The sequence below is a fragment of the Parambassis ranga genome, chromosome 16 (genome assembly GCF_900634625.1).
Source record: "Parambassis ranga chromosome 16, fParRan2.1, whole genome shotgun sequence".
NCBI classification, from domain to species: domain Eukaryota; kingdom Metazoa; phylum Chordata; class Actinopteri; family Ambassidae; genus Parambassis; species Parambassis ranga.
This window is the reverse complement of record NC_041036.1, coordinates 19,967,339-19,982,485: the sequence shown is the minus strand read 5'-3', so window position 1 is coordinate 19,982,485 and position 15,147 is coordinate 19,967,339. Positions and strand designations below refer to the sequence as shown.

The 15,147-nt window shown below is 41.3% G+C and overlaps 1 pseudogene; it reads left to right on the top strand.

Moving 5' to 3' along the window:
- The first annotated feature begins 212 nt into the window (after positions 1 to 212).
- Positions 213 to 10,928, top strand: LOC114448837 (soluble guanylate cyclase 88E-like; annotated as a pseudogene).
- The last annotated feature ends 4,219 nt before the right edge of the window (positions 10,929 to 15,147 follow it).

Below are 15,147 nucleotides of genomic sequence, written 5' to 3'. Positions count from 1 at the left end.
TTCTTTTCTTCTTCTTCTTCCCCACATATAGTCACAACCTCCCCACTGATTTCTTCATCAAACACAAATTAGAAACCTTCATATCTGTCACAGCCGAGACTCTTAAAAAAAGCGCTGTCTTTTACTACCTGCCACAAACACGCCTTGGGGCTGCTATTTTGGCCCAGGGTCACCTATTGACCTGACAGACAAGTGTCAGGGGAGAGGAGCACATGTCATCTGCAGGTGGAAACTCTCAGCAGGGAGCAATGCTGAGGCGCCGGCTGTGCGCAGTCGGAGCCGAGGATAACACAGCGGAGAGTGACTGCAGGTAAGGGGGACTCGTCTTTTTCACCTTTGCATGCTTTTATGAGCAGTTTGATTTTGTGTTTTGTTGGAGTTAGCTGACAGATTAGGAGCATGAGGCGCTGCTTGATTTTCTTGTAATGTTTTATTTTGCACACATTTTACAAAAAAGAAAAGAAAAAAACAGCAGCATAGAGCAAAGCAAAGCAGTCACAGATGCTTTCTTTTTAAATACCTTTCCTGCTGATGTTACTGTTTTCATAGATGTAGCTGGTGTCTGAGGAGGTTACCTGAGGTTTCATGAGGTTGTGTGTGACACAGGTAAAAGGATATATTCATTATTTTCTTCGGTGCGTACAAATTATGTCTCTAAATCTGCAGTTATCCCAGAAAATGTTGTTTGTTTAATCTCCTCTATTATCTAGCTTTGTTCTTAAGATGACTCCAACCTGTGTTTGTCCATTCTCAGTTAAGAACTTAACTTGGGCAGCAGTCTGGAGGTTTCCCGACCCTCTGAAGATGTACGGCCTGTATCTGGAAGCAGTGAACGATTACATTAATGAATCCTACGGAGAGGATGTGTGGAGGCTGATCGAGAACAGAGCGGAGATACCCCACCTTAAATTTGTCAGACATCAGATGTACAAGTACGGCTGACACACAATTCCAGCAAAGATTTGTCAGCGGTTTCAGATACAAGCACAAATGAATAAGTAGTGTTCCTCCTTCTTTACAGTGATAACTTGATCCTGCGGTTGGCAAAAGCTGCAGGCGAGGTTCTGGGAAAGACCCATGATGAGCTCATGTACGCCTTCGGGGTCTATATGGTGAAGAGGATTGGAAACTATGGATATGAGCGGATCTTGAAGGTGATATACTTATATCCCCTTTGGATTTCAAGTAATTTCAAAGTCACATGGCTTTGAGTTTTTCCCCAGGAGGTTATTATAACAGAAGAGAAAGCAGAAATAAATACATTAGTATAATACAGACAGTATTCAGGACCCACAGGGCATCTGTTTAACCTTTAACCTGATTCAATTGTGGAACAATTTTTTTCCAGGTGTTGGGGCGAAATGTGCGCGACTTCATTAACGAGCTGGACAACCTGCACGAGTACTTTCGCTTCTCTTTCCCCAAGGTGCAGCCACCGAGCTTCTGCGTGGAGGAGGAGTGCGAGACGAGCCTCACGCTGCACTACCGCAGCACCCGTAAGGGCTTCACGCAGTTTGTCAAAGGTAACACAAACAGGACAGCATGGGGTGTGTGTGTGTGTGTGTGTGTGTGTGTGTGAGAGGTCACTGTGTTAAAACCACAGGAAACCTAGATCTCTGTGCAGAAGTTTTCCATGTCGGTGTGTGTGGGTTTTTGTTTGGTTTTTGTTTGTCTTTTGTTTGTTTTGTTTTTTTTGCATATTGCATGCTGGGAAAGAGCATACAGGAGTACATGTTGTTCAGAAGTGCTACTTATTGGACAGTTACATTATACACTGGTCAGTAAGGTCCTGCCATTTACATGTGCTTTACATCTGAAGCACATTTTCCAAAATATGCCATCTATCTTCCTGAAAAGCTTTTTATTCATTTACATTTCTGTGGACTAGGAATTTCCTTGTAATTGCAAAAGGTTGTCATTTGCTGGTTGGAGTGACTGGAAGTTCCATTTAGTTATTAGTATATTCCACTCACTTTCTGCCCTACTCCTTTCCCGAAAAACTGTTTTTCACCAGCTTATTATGATGCAATAAGGACAAAAATTATTTAAAATACGAAGATAAAAGACATCATTGGGGGAAAAAATGTTAATCTGCCTTTTACTCCTACAAGCTAGAGTCGGACCTTTAACCATCCATGACCTGTGTGTGTGTTTGTGTGTGTCATCCACTCCTGCAGGTCAGCTCTCTCAAGTGGGCCGACAATTTTACAATACAGACATCGAAGTGGAGATCCTGTCCAAGGAGGAAACAGAGAAAATGACGTATGTGGTATGTACTCTGGATCACTTGACCTTGACCCTGCGTCGGTTCAATTAGCATTGAAATGATTCCATCGCTTTCAATGAGACGGCAGGCAGAGTTCCTGTTTGCACTCAGGCAGCAAGTGTTTATTGGATGGAGATAAGTGTTTATTGGGATGGGATTCTGGGTAAATGCTGAATTTTACAACAGAGCAGTCACGCAACCTTGTGCGCCTGAATTCATTCTATCTAATGTCAATGTCATCTCTGTAGGGGGTGCAAACTTTGAATTAAAGGACAAAAGGTGCCACAGCGGGTTGTCTGAATAAGCAGTCTGTTCTCATTTTTATTAAAAAAAAAAGGTACAGAAACTGAATCATTATACAGGCTTATGAAATCAAATTTGAGATTCAAAGCACAGATTCAAGCAGTCCTTTGTCCTTTTGCAAGTCCATTCAGAACATAAGTTACACTTCAGCGATACAGTTTTTGAAATTTGATTAGCTCTGTGCTACATCTCTCTCTGGGGCCTGACTATTTAAAGGTCACCAGACATAACTGAAACTTTCAATTTTTCATTGGCTACACTGATGGCCCTTTATTAATATACTAAATCATGAATTAGTATTATTTAACTAATGAAGAAGTTAAGTGTGAAGTAATCACATAAAAAGCCCTATGACTTCATCATTAGTTCATAATGACCAATAGGAATTCATGACTGAATGATCATGGATGTAAATTACACACTTCTAATAAAGTGTTACCATGACAACTCATGCACATGAGAGGGGCTATAATTAGAGGATAGGTGTCATCCGTCACTAGTCTGGTCATTGCAGTCAACATATGGGCCGAAAGAAGGGGTAACGTCCCCACGTTTGGTATAATTCAATGTATTTATACAGCAAGTTTGAAGCTTATGGTGTAGCACTAGTAGCCAGGTCATCAATTCTGTTTAGTTTACCTAAGCAGGTACCGCCAACAAGCAGAGACATCGACCATTGAAAGACCATTCCGAATGCCTGTTTCTGTTCTCCTGGTGCAGGTGTATAAGATGAACTTTGACAATGCTGCTTTCAAGCACCGCATGCCGCAGCAGAAGACGGCGCCAAGCTACGAGAAGCTGCCAATGAAGCGGGGCATCTTCTTCGACATGTTCCCCTTCAGCGTCATCTTCCGTCGCGACATGACCATGTACCGCATCGGCGACGGCCTCAAAGAGGTCTTCTCCGACCTCCAGGGCAAGAAGGTCAATGAGGAGTTCACTCTGGTCAGACCCATGCTGGAGTTCAGCTGGGATAACGTGAGTGTGGAGGGTGAATTACCTGTGATTAACTCTAAAAAATCAGATGTATTCATCTGTGTAACTTTCTCCTTTTGTCTACTAGATCTATACCCACTTGAACAATGTGTTTGAGCTGTTGTCTAAAGCTGTGGTGGAGAGCAAGCAGAAGGTCAACATCCCTAAACTAAGCAAGGAGGAGCCAGAGGAGAAGGAGGAGAGCGAGAAAGCAAAAAGAGAAGAAGAAAGGGGTACCGGTGTCTCCATTTCAAATTTCTTTGCAAATCTATAATGTATGAAACAGGTTCATTTTAAATGGATGGGATCACAAAACGTCCATCAAGTCTGTCTGAATATCAGAATAGGACTAAATAAAATATTTAGAGGTGGAACTGAATATGGAAAACCCACCACAGTCAAAGCAATTTTCTTGTTCTATAGATTGACGACACAAAGCGATCCTACAACAAGTAGACCCACACTAAGGAATAGAATAAATGAGAGATAATCCTCACACATTTATGTTTAAAGTCAACTCTGAGCATAAATGGTTATTATGCTGGTTGCTGGTTGATTATGTCTTCTATCCTCCATTAGAGCCAAAGGCAGTGGAGGAGATGAAGGGCACGGACCAGGAGTACAGCAGCGCTCTCACCCAGTACAACAGCTCTGCCAACTCTGGAGGGGAGGACATCGAACTGCTGGCTTTCCAGACGGTCACCGGTCAGAACATTTTACACTTTGTAATGCAGCATTTATGGATACATCCGGCATTCCTGTTTACCTCTGACTCTCCCTAAGAGATTTATTTTTATGTCACATCATGAACATACTCCTCCTGCATGTTTTTTTTTAGGGAAGTGCAGCGAGACCATTTTTGAAGACATGCGCGAGCCTCCGAAGAAACCTCTCCATCTGAAGGGCCAGATGAAGTACGTCCCACAGTGGGACTCGCTCATCTTCCTGGGAACACCCATGTAAGACCTCAGCCTACAATCTGACCATGTAGTCTGTTCATGACTGTGAATCAATGCCCCTGATACAGAACTGGATCCAGGCGATCAGCAGTGATGACACAGAGAATCTATGACTGTTGTTGTTGTTCAAGAACAGGCATCAGTTATCCGGGCTGCACAGTTATAGTGTGCTCTGAATTGTTATTCCTCCTCTACTAATTTAATCTGGGTCAACTGCATTTTGGATTGGGTCTAATTATCATGTCAGATGAGGACAATTAAAGCTTATTTACTCAAATCAGGTCCAACATTAATTGTTATTCATGTGCATAATGATAAACAGAGAATGCACTTTTTCTGCCTGAGCCTATACAGAAAAAGCTGTCTTCAGATTTCATAAGACATATTAGCAATTTAGTGCAGACATCCAGGTTCTTTGAGATGAGCCGTTGACCTTTAGTGAAGTGGTAATCTAAGGAAATAAGTTGAGTGTTCACTTGAGGCTGGCAAGTCAATCTCCTCAAGTTAAAATGTCCATATTTAAGGCCTGACACTGAAAACATTTTGATATTTCTCCTTGTTCATGACAACTGCAGCCACTTGGCTGCCTTCGGGAGGGGAAGTGATAAAAACAGACAATTATCTGTTTAAATTAAAGGCACTTGGACTCAACAGTGATCCTCAAAACTCACCAAAGAAGCAGCGGCTATATGCTATTGCTATATGCAAGCTGCATATTAGACATACTGCCATATTTACAGTCTGCGTATCATTTTCTCTCTCTTGCAGTATAGAGACAGTGGAAGACATGATAAAGATGGGTGTCTACGTGAACGACCTGAACCTGCATGACTCCAGCAGAGAGCTGATATTGGCTGGGACGCAGCAATCGGCTGAGCTGCAGCTGGCTCTGGATCAGGTGAAAAAGAAACCCCAACCCCCCAAATCCTCATTCGGTTCAGCAGGAACTCAATCCTACAAGTTTGTGAACTTTGCAGTTTAAAGTGGTTCACATTACCATATAAAATGTACTGTCATAGGACTCAAATGGATTTAAGCATAAGTCATTTTATAATTGCACAAAGCAGAAGAGCTGCCAGTTCTCTCCGTGAATGCAACCTGACCAGGTGAGCCCAGGTGACAGCTCTGCTACCCTATTGATTTCACCCATTAAATCCACCGCAGTCATGCAGCAGAGGTGTGGATTAAGAGGATTAGAGAAGGCAAAGGGGGATTTTTCGAGCTTTAACAGAGGTGAGACTGTAACTGTAGACTCTTGTGTCCCATTTCTGATCCTCTAGGAGCAACAAAAATATGCTCAGCTGCAGGAAATTATTAAGAAGCTAGATGAAGAGAAGAAGAGAGGAGATTCTCTGCTGTACGCCATGATCCCTAAAGCTGTGGCAGACCGCCTCAGGAAGGGAATCACTGCTCTGGAGACATGCCAGGTATGAAAGGCTGCATTGGCTGTAGTCAATATAATATGAAAAAAATATCAAGTTCTGAAAAATATTAAGTGAAGGTTTCTGTTCAGCTGTGAAAAAGACACAGTGACCATTCACTCACAGAGTGAGCACATCTTGCATCCTAAAGTACTTTTTGTTATATCAACCCTGCTGCACACAAGGTTAGAGGGTAGCTGTGCAGCAGTGGCTGTAACTGTGCAGCACACACACCACATGAAATACAATTACTTCCTGGTGTGTGTGTGTGTGTGTGTGTGTGTAGTGCAGTCATAATTCTACATGTCTGTTTGTGCTGCAGGTCTTCCCAGATGTCACCATCCTGTTCAGCGACGTGGTGAAGTTTAACGAAATCTGCATCCACATCACCCCCATGCAGGTGGTGGACATGCTCAACGAGATTTACATCGTCTTCGACACCCTCAGCGAGAAGCACAACGTTTACAAAGTCAGTCTAAAGAGAAAGCACACAATATGTTGTGTACATAAGTGCACATAATTGATGTTTTGCATACCGCCTAGCCTTCAGACATTTTAGGCATTTTAGCACTAAAAGTATTTAGAATTTTTGTCCAAGTTTTAGGGTGGACAACCACCTGTCACTGTCCAAACCATAAAAATTCATACAACAGCCAGAAGGAAGAGATTTGTACAAGCATTGACAAATTGGATGAAATTGGAAGTAACTCTGGTTTTACAAAATGCTTTTTTTACGTATTGAGCAAGATAAAAACAGAGTCTTTTGTTGTATAAGAAGTTGCCACTGTCATTTCTGTTCAGGTGGAGACGATCCGTGATGCCTACATGGTGGTGGCGGGCGTACCCAACAAGACCACCTTTCATGCGCACCATATCTGTGACATGGCCCTGGACATGCTGAGCTCCATCGACCACCTGAAAGACCCTTCTACCGGGGATAACATCCAGATCAGAGTTGGTAAGAAAAAAAAAATCTGGAACTGCAGTGGTTCGGGTGCGATAAGGCACCCAGATAATTTAGATGCTCTGTGGGTTTCCACACTGCTGTTCATACAGAGGTTGCAGATTTGGGCCGACTGCATAACTGGTGGGCAGATCCTTTGGATCTTTATCTACTCGACCACCCTGAAGTATTTAGGAAATAATACATTTTCCTGTGAGTAAACACAGACTTTCAGGAAGGGTCCAAATTTCTGACCACTGATAACTCTAGAGCAAAGAGGAGATTAGGATAAAATCCATTTCTGGGATTAAGGAAATGTAAAATATTGATGAGAACTCTTCACTGTGACAGTGGTTAAAAATGTAGCTATGTCTCAATTCAGAGGCAACATATTTTTAAAGCTGTGGTAACATCCTAACTCTTAACTTTCACCAAAGACAGAAAAGGTTGCACAAGCAACAAAAAATGGCTTATTACACAACTTAATTACCAGTACTTCATACTCATTTAGTTATTTCTATGTATAAAGGTGTAATAAAGAGGAACAACTTCATTTTGACAACCTAATCACTGTCCCCCTTTGTGCTCTCTGTTGACCACCTAAGGGACCTCACATTGGGAACTAGAGCTTTACAGTATATGTGTAGGCCAACTGTGTCAACTCAGCACCACAAGATTTCTAATGCTGCTTCAATTATAAATGTTTCCCAAAATAGATGTATCCCTAACTTATCATATCCCAGCATTCATTGCACCTCCAGCACATATGGATTCTTTTTCAAGCGACAAACAGAACTTTAGACTTCACCTTCAGATTTTCACAAACAGAACTCCGAAGGCAAAGAGTAAACTTTTAAATGTTAGTATCAACTGCATGTTGCTAGGCAACAGGAGCACAGCACCCTGGTAAAGTGGAAGTCTTGAACAGAACAGACTGTCTCATTTAACAGCCGTTAGTGCGACCTTTACAGACTATGTAGGACGCAGTCCCCAAACTGTGGCACAGCTTCCTTCCTTCAGGTTTATTGCACAAACAGTGTACTGTGGTTATATTAGTAAATGAATGAAATAGCTAATCTTGGATGCTTACATGGTAATGCAGAAATCCTGTTTCTCAGGTATTCATTCGGGTATGGTGGTGGCTGGCGTCGTCGGTCTGAAGATGCCTCGCTACTGTCTGTTTGGCGACACCGTGAACACAGCCTCGAGGATGGAGAGCAATGGAGTGGTGACTACACTAACACTGTTAACGACCTACATTTCCCCCAGCAACATGAGCCAAATAACCATCAGCCATAATATAAATAACAGCAATGACATTAAGGATTTCCCACAGCCATATTTGTATGTAGATTAGAATAGAAAACCATTTCCTGTTTAATGACGCCACAGTGCATGTTGCGTTGTAGTTGATGCAACGCGCTAATCGCTTCATTTGCTTTCCATTACTTACAGTAATGGAGGTTGATGTCACGTTGTGCGGGAAATCTGCCCTGCGATGAAAAGAAAATAAATGAAAAAAGAAGCAGTCAGTGCAGGCTTAATTTACTCGCTATACTCTCCCATAAAGCGGGAAATGTCTGAAAAATGAACTCCCATTTTTAGAGGTTTCGGTACCAAATGGAGCTCGTATTTCAATACTGCGCTTTAGCACAGTTTTCTGTGTGTGCGTCTGTCTGAGCAGGGCATGCAGATACACATCAGTCAGACCACTAAAGACCACCTGGAGCATGAGCCCTACATTATCGAAGAGAGAGGCAAAATCTTTGTGAAGGTGAGTGGTTCATATGTGTCTTTTTTGCCATCATGTTCTCTTACAAATGACAAATTTTTTTAGTCATCATCCAGTAACAGAGATGGACATTTGATTGATACTTTCTTGTCTTGTATGAGACGTGTAATAAAAAAATGGCTTTCACTGACATATTTGCTTCATCTGAAGCCATTTCTGAGTTTTTTCTTTTTTTTTTTTTTACAAAAACACTATCCAGGGTAAAGGCTACATGAAGACCTACTGGCTGAAGGGAAAGAAAGATCTATCGTTCAAGACCCCGGCAGAGCTGCGCTACAGCAGTGAACAGAAAGACTCAGAGGACAAGAGCTCTAATGGGTGAGTAGATAAAAGGGGACCAGTGAGTACTAAAGAAATTTGTGTGGACTCAGGATGCCCCCTGTTGATTCAGTTAGAGCTGTGCTCATTGCCCCATGCAGTACAAGACAGCACTTAAGAAAACTGGAATGACTGTTGTTTGCCCGAAGGAATCAGGCTGCACCCAAAAACCACAAATTATTATTCACATAGACAAAACTACGTATCATTTTAACCATATGTGATAGCCGATAAAAACTCATATGTCATAGTGTTATATTGTAATATCACTGTTGTGTGTAGGCACATGTTAAACCCTTTGCAAAGCCTGAACAAATATATACACAGAATGACTGCTATAGATATTTCTTTTATTATCTCTGCAAGTTTGTTGTAACTAAAAAGATACATCAAGATAAATATAACTTTAAAGGAGCAGCCACAGTTTCCAAATTCCAAACTTAGCAGTGGTTTTGTGTAGTTTCTGCAGCATCAGATCATTCTTTGCATTTGAACTCACTCGTCTTTCATGTGATGCATCTTCAGATCTTTTACTGCTAAAAAAGAAACTACAACATGCACACACTGGTGTTTGGCTGTATGCAACATTGCCCAGTAGCCATGTAGCTAATTTCAGCTAACAATTGTAAATAAATTCATCACTAGGGTAGACAGTTGTGCTGTACAATCCAGGAAAGCACAGAGCAGCAAAGTAGAATTCTGGTAATTGGGATTCACACGCTTTTGAAGAAATCCATTTCAGGACAAGTCCAGGGGTTGTATTTACAAAACAGCCTCGAAATTCTCTGTTAACTTTCCAAAAGGAATCCAAGCCAGTGAGGAAGTAACAGAAGGAAAGTTTTACCTCAGTGAGGAGATGTGGTCCAGCATGTTCTGTGTGAAACATTCATCTGAAAGTCTTTAGGCCTAAGATGCACTGTAAAGAACTTCTAAAGGGAAATTCTAAGAAAATGCACTTATTCAAAGAATGTTCTTACTAAAGGCAACTATTAGCGTTAGGAATTTTTATTAAAATTGCTCCTGGCTATTTTTGGTAACATAATTCTGGAATTATCAGGTGACTAACAAGTTACACTTGAAAGAAGCTACTTGCTGTAAACTACACTTTTCCTTCTACGTGATCCTAACCAAGACATTCATGGCGGACAGTCCTGCATATGGCTGCATGATAAATTATAAAACAATATTAAAGGTGCTGTAAAGTGTAAAAGTGATTGTCTTATTTGCAGTACACTTTCAGTTTTTGCAGGCTTAGCTGATTTGTGGTTCATTCAAAAGTCTGCCTGCTGAGCCAGCATACTATTTTAACTTCCCTTTTAGTAATCGTGGCCGTTTGCTCAAAGCTGAAAGATGAGAATGTCCAAAAATATTTTCTTTTATTATTTTTCTCAGTTTTTCTCAGTTCCTTTAGGACTGGAATGCATAGAAACACTGAAAATGTTCTCAATATGGTAATATTGTACCCACTCGTGTCAACATATGAGTGAAATTTGAAAACACAGTTCTACTCATATGTTGAAAATAACTGTTGTTGTTTATCATCTGTGCTATTTTTAAACATTATTTGCTTATGTATACTAGTTCCACAAGCACCAACGCCAAACGCATGGCCTCCAACCTCCATATCACCAGCAGCGAGGAGCAAGCAGAAGGGAAACCAAGCCCGAGCGACCTCCCCCTCGACACCCTGCCCACACCGGAGGCCGCAAACGAGCCCCCAACCATTTCAACTGAGTCTCAGGAGAAGGAAAAGGCCAAAAAGACTAAGAACAACAAGGGGGCCAAGCTGGATGCGCCTCAGGGAAACGCAATGCCGGAGTCTTCGCCGCCCGCCGACGGGCTGGAGAACCCGGGTCCTTTACTCAACAACAAGAAAAACAGCTTCAGACAGCAGTACGTCAAGCTGCCCGCCAACCTGCCCATGCGCAGCGCTGCCTGCTCCATTCTGTGAGCGGAGAGAGGTGAAGGGGGCGAGAGAAAGCAGAATACTTTACTGAGTATCTGCATTCTAACAAATTGTCATGTTAAGAGTGTGTGTGTGTCTGGGGGGAGGGGAGGGGCATGTGTGACATTCTGAGTAAACTCTAAATTTCCCTTTAAAGTCCACTTTTATTAAGACAAATTGGGTGCTGTTCTGCTCTTGGTTGCCTATCAGATGAAAAACAAAACATACACAGTTCCTCTGTTTCATTTCATGCAACAAAGGACGTGGCCTAGTATAGACATTGGGAAACCTTTTTGTTTTTTTCTTTTTTGTAATCACCACCCTGAATGCTGAGAATTTCACAACACACCTTAAAAAAGGGGAAGTATAGACATCAATGTCCTCTACATACAAACAGAGAAATAGAGAACTTCCAAATTGTACCACAGGTACTGTGGCATGACAACGAGCTCATTTCTTTGAACGCTGTATTGTTTTACAGCCATCACAGCTATAGGAGTTACATTAAACTGCATAATAACAACATGCGACGGGACGCTTTGGAAAAAAATCTGGAAAATTATACAGGGCTTGTACTGTTTTGAGCTAAGATAGGAGCCCTACACAGAAACTATGGATGATTGACTTTATTCACCGAGAGTAGATCATCAGAGGTTGTATTTTACATTGTTTAAACTAGGCGTATGGTAATTGAGTAGATGTTTAGCTAAACTTTTACAGCATTGTCTTAAAGAGTTCAGGTTCTGTATGTAACTACACTGTATGATAGAGTTTATTTATATAAAACTGTCTGTACAGCAACCAAAACATGTCATGTTTTCATTTTGTTACTCATCAAAATTCATGTGCCACTTTGACAACTCTCCATCCTGGTTTCTAAGTATCAAGTTGTGTGACCTCTTTTATACAGGTGTAGTTTCGTACTACTTCTAAACCACTTCCTGGAAAGAACTTTTATTTAAAAACAATTGTAGCAATGAACCCGATGCATATATCTTTAAAACATCAATGTTAAATTTGACAGACACTGTAATATCCAACAAAAAATCTGCAGAAGAGCATCTCTGAATTCATAACAATCTTGAAGCAGATGGGCTGCAGCAGCAGAAGAGCACAGCGGGTGTCACTCCTGAAGCTATGAACAAGAAACTGAAGCTACAATTTACACAAGCTTACCAACACTGGTCAATAGAAAATTGTAAAAACACTGCCTGATCCGATGAGTTTGCCCACATTCAGCTCAAATCATCTCCCACACAACAAGTTCACTGGACTCAAATGGTCTGCACAGTGAGCAGAACTCAATCCAACAGAACACATTTGGGATGTGGTGGAACAGGAGATTCACAGCATGGATGTGCAGCTGACAAATCTGCAGAAGCTATGTGATGCAATATATGGAGCAAAATCTCTGAGGGATGTGTCTAACAGCTTACTTGAAGCTTGAAGCTATTACACCAAGAATTAAGGCAGATCTGTAAAGTGTAACTAACAGGGGAGTGTGAGAGTACATTTTATATTTTTATCAGCTGACTTGATGTGAACACTAAATCTAAATCGCCTAAATTACAGTAGCGATGGACTGGCATGTGGCGAATACCACTAATTTACTTTACCTGAAACTACAGTTGAAGATGGTCAAAATGAACAGCTCGGTAACGTCACAGTTATGACTGACCTTAGCCATAACCTGGTTTGGGTGAGTGTGGTTGTTAAAACCCCAATCCCACATATCCACAACCAAGTCATGCCCTACATACCCAATATTAGTAATGCTGAGTGGACAATTTAGGCATAAACACAAACTGCTGGAACTGCTATTTTTACATATAAACCCCTGCATACTATAATATACAGCATTTTCTAGTATCACACAGCATAATATTGTGATACTTCTGAATGAATGTATGAATATTTTATGCACTACATAAACATCCACTATCATCTGTACACACTGTTATTCCTTTTACACTGGAAGGAGACAGGCAGACCACGATTTAAAAAAGAAATGAAAACGCTGGGTTACTTATTGGATTCCTCATCTAAAAGAATAAGTAGGATGAAGGGTTTTACTAAGTGAATCTCTGTTAGCTGCAGACTGATCATATTAAATCTCTGGCCTCCCCTGAACCCGCATCTGTTCATCTCAATCTGTGCTCACCATCTATCTGATAACACTGCGAGTGGAAAGACGGCACGGGCGCAGAAAGCTCCTGTAAGCTCACAGAATCCTCCGTCCAATTCAGCCTTTGAATCTTCAGGCGTGCTTCTCTGACCTCAGCTGTTATGAAATTGGTTATTCCAGTCTTAGTCATCTGTTGATAACACGCTGCCATTATGTGTGTGACTGTGTGCATGTGTGTGTGTGTAGGGCCAGAGGCCAGAAGGTCCATGTGATCTTTTAATGAAGGATAAGTGACATAATTTAGTATCCTCTTATTATCTCATAACCAAAAGAGGCAAGTGCGTAAGCTGTGTACAGTGCAGCGATGACACAGGTAAAGAGCTCATTTCACACAAACACACCTGCTCTTAAGCACAAACACACACAGGAGAGTGTGTACACACACATAGATATTCGACTGAGCGCTCCCTGCTGATGTTTCCTTGTGAGATGTTATTACACGATAAAGAGGAAGCCATCAGGAAACCGCTTAAGCACTACTTCCTGTCTGTTGCCATGGTGACAGACCTCATTCTGCAGTTGCAAAGTTTAACCAGGACTTTTACTCGGGTTAATTTCTTGCAGAAGTGAGCTTGAGTGGGTGAGAGCAAAACAAAGAAGCAGGTGTGTTTCTGCGTCAGCCCTCATCACATTCTGGTGGGCTGCATCCTGTCCAGGCACTCCTCTCAGTCCAGCTGGGTCTCAGCGTGCGACCTTTAACCCCTAACATCTGACAACAATTAACATTTGTGAGCGCTCAGTGGACATGTCTTTCTCATCGACCTGAGCCTCAGCCAGCAGCCCTTCAGCGCAGCTGTTTGCCATTCAGATAAATATATGGATAAACACACAGCTCCAGAAGCAGGGGACACTTCCTGATTCTAAATGAATCACTGAATTCACAACTTCAGACCCAGCAGACATGTTTGTTGTAGCTGCCAAAGGCTGATTTGCCATGTTGTTAAAAATATCAGACTCAATATCTATCTGAACCTCTGGGTTATTTCCTATGTTGTCCTCACGTGTACTTATATTTCCCTCATTTAGATAAGCCTTGAAATGGCTGGCAGATTTTTACGACAGCCGGCTCAAACAAAGCTTCATTCATCAAAGTGATAACAGGCTTCAGTTTTTATGTGCCTATGAACAATGAAACTCCTCACTCAAAGGGGAATCACAAAGGGGAATATTTTTTAACCATTGAAAATTAATATAAAGAGTTTTGCATGTTTAGCAAACAAAGAAATGACCAAAAATGATGCCAAAGATTAACAGTGATGGCACATTTTTTTTAACTTTTCGTTGGGTTCCAAAAGGACACTTTGCCCTACACTTCATACTTGCAAGTGACATGCTATCTTGGTTTTTCCAAAACATTGTAGGGGGCAATTTGCTCCACGTAACTTGTGACCTGTGTGAAGGGAACAAAAAGGTAGACTGTTCGGCCTTAGCTGTTTTGTTAGCTGTTGTTAGCACTGCTGTGCTAATTGTCCTGCATCGTTTATTAGTTTGACACCATTGCAAGGGAGCAGATCAATGATGACAACACTCAGTAAAACTGTTGTCATTTATGTTATATTGCCATATATCAGATCCGATTTAGGACCACATTCTGAAGTGAATAAAGTCAGATTAGAAAAATCAGAACTGACAGATTTATGTGTCCTATGTGACTTAAGTTTTAACTTCAGCCTTAAAATCTGATCATTTCTTGAACCTAACCAAGTAGTTTTTATACCTAATCCTAATAGTGTTGTGTAACTAAATGAGCATCTAGCAAACACTTTGGATATCAAGCAAAAATAAGACAATCTGTTGGTTTTGATGTGGGTGAAAATGTTTATGTGTATTGATTTGAAACAGGAAGTTTACAGTGTGTTTTTTCTAGTGTCAGTTGTTTTGCAGTGTTGTGTAATCTTTAAATCAGAAGTAGATTGTGTAAAAGCTGCAGTATAATCACAGAGGGCTGATTGTCTGTTTCCTGGTTACTCATTGTTTTGGTTCTACCTTGAATAGACAGACACACACAAGGAGGGACACAATGCTCAGTGACACTGACAG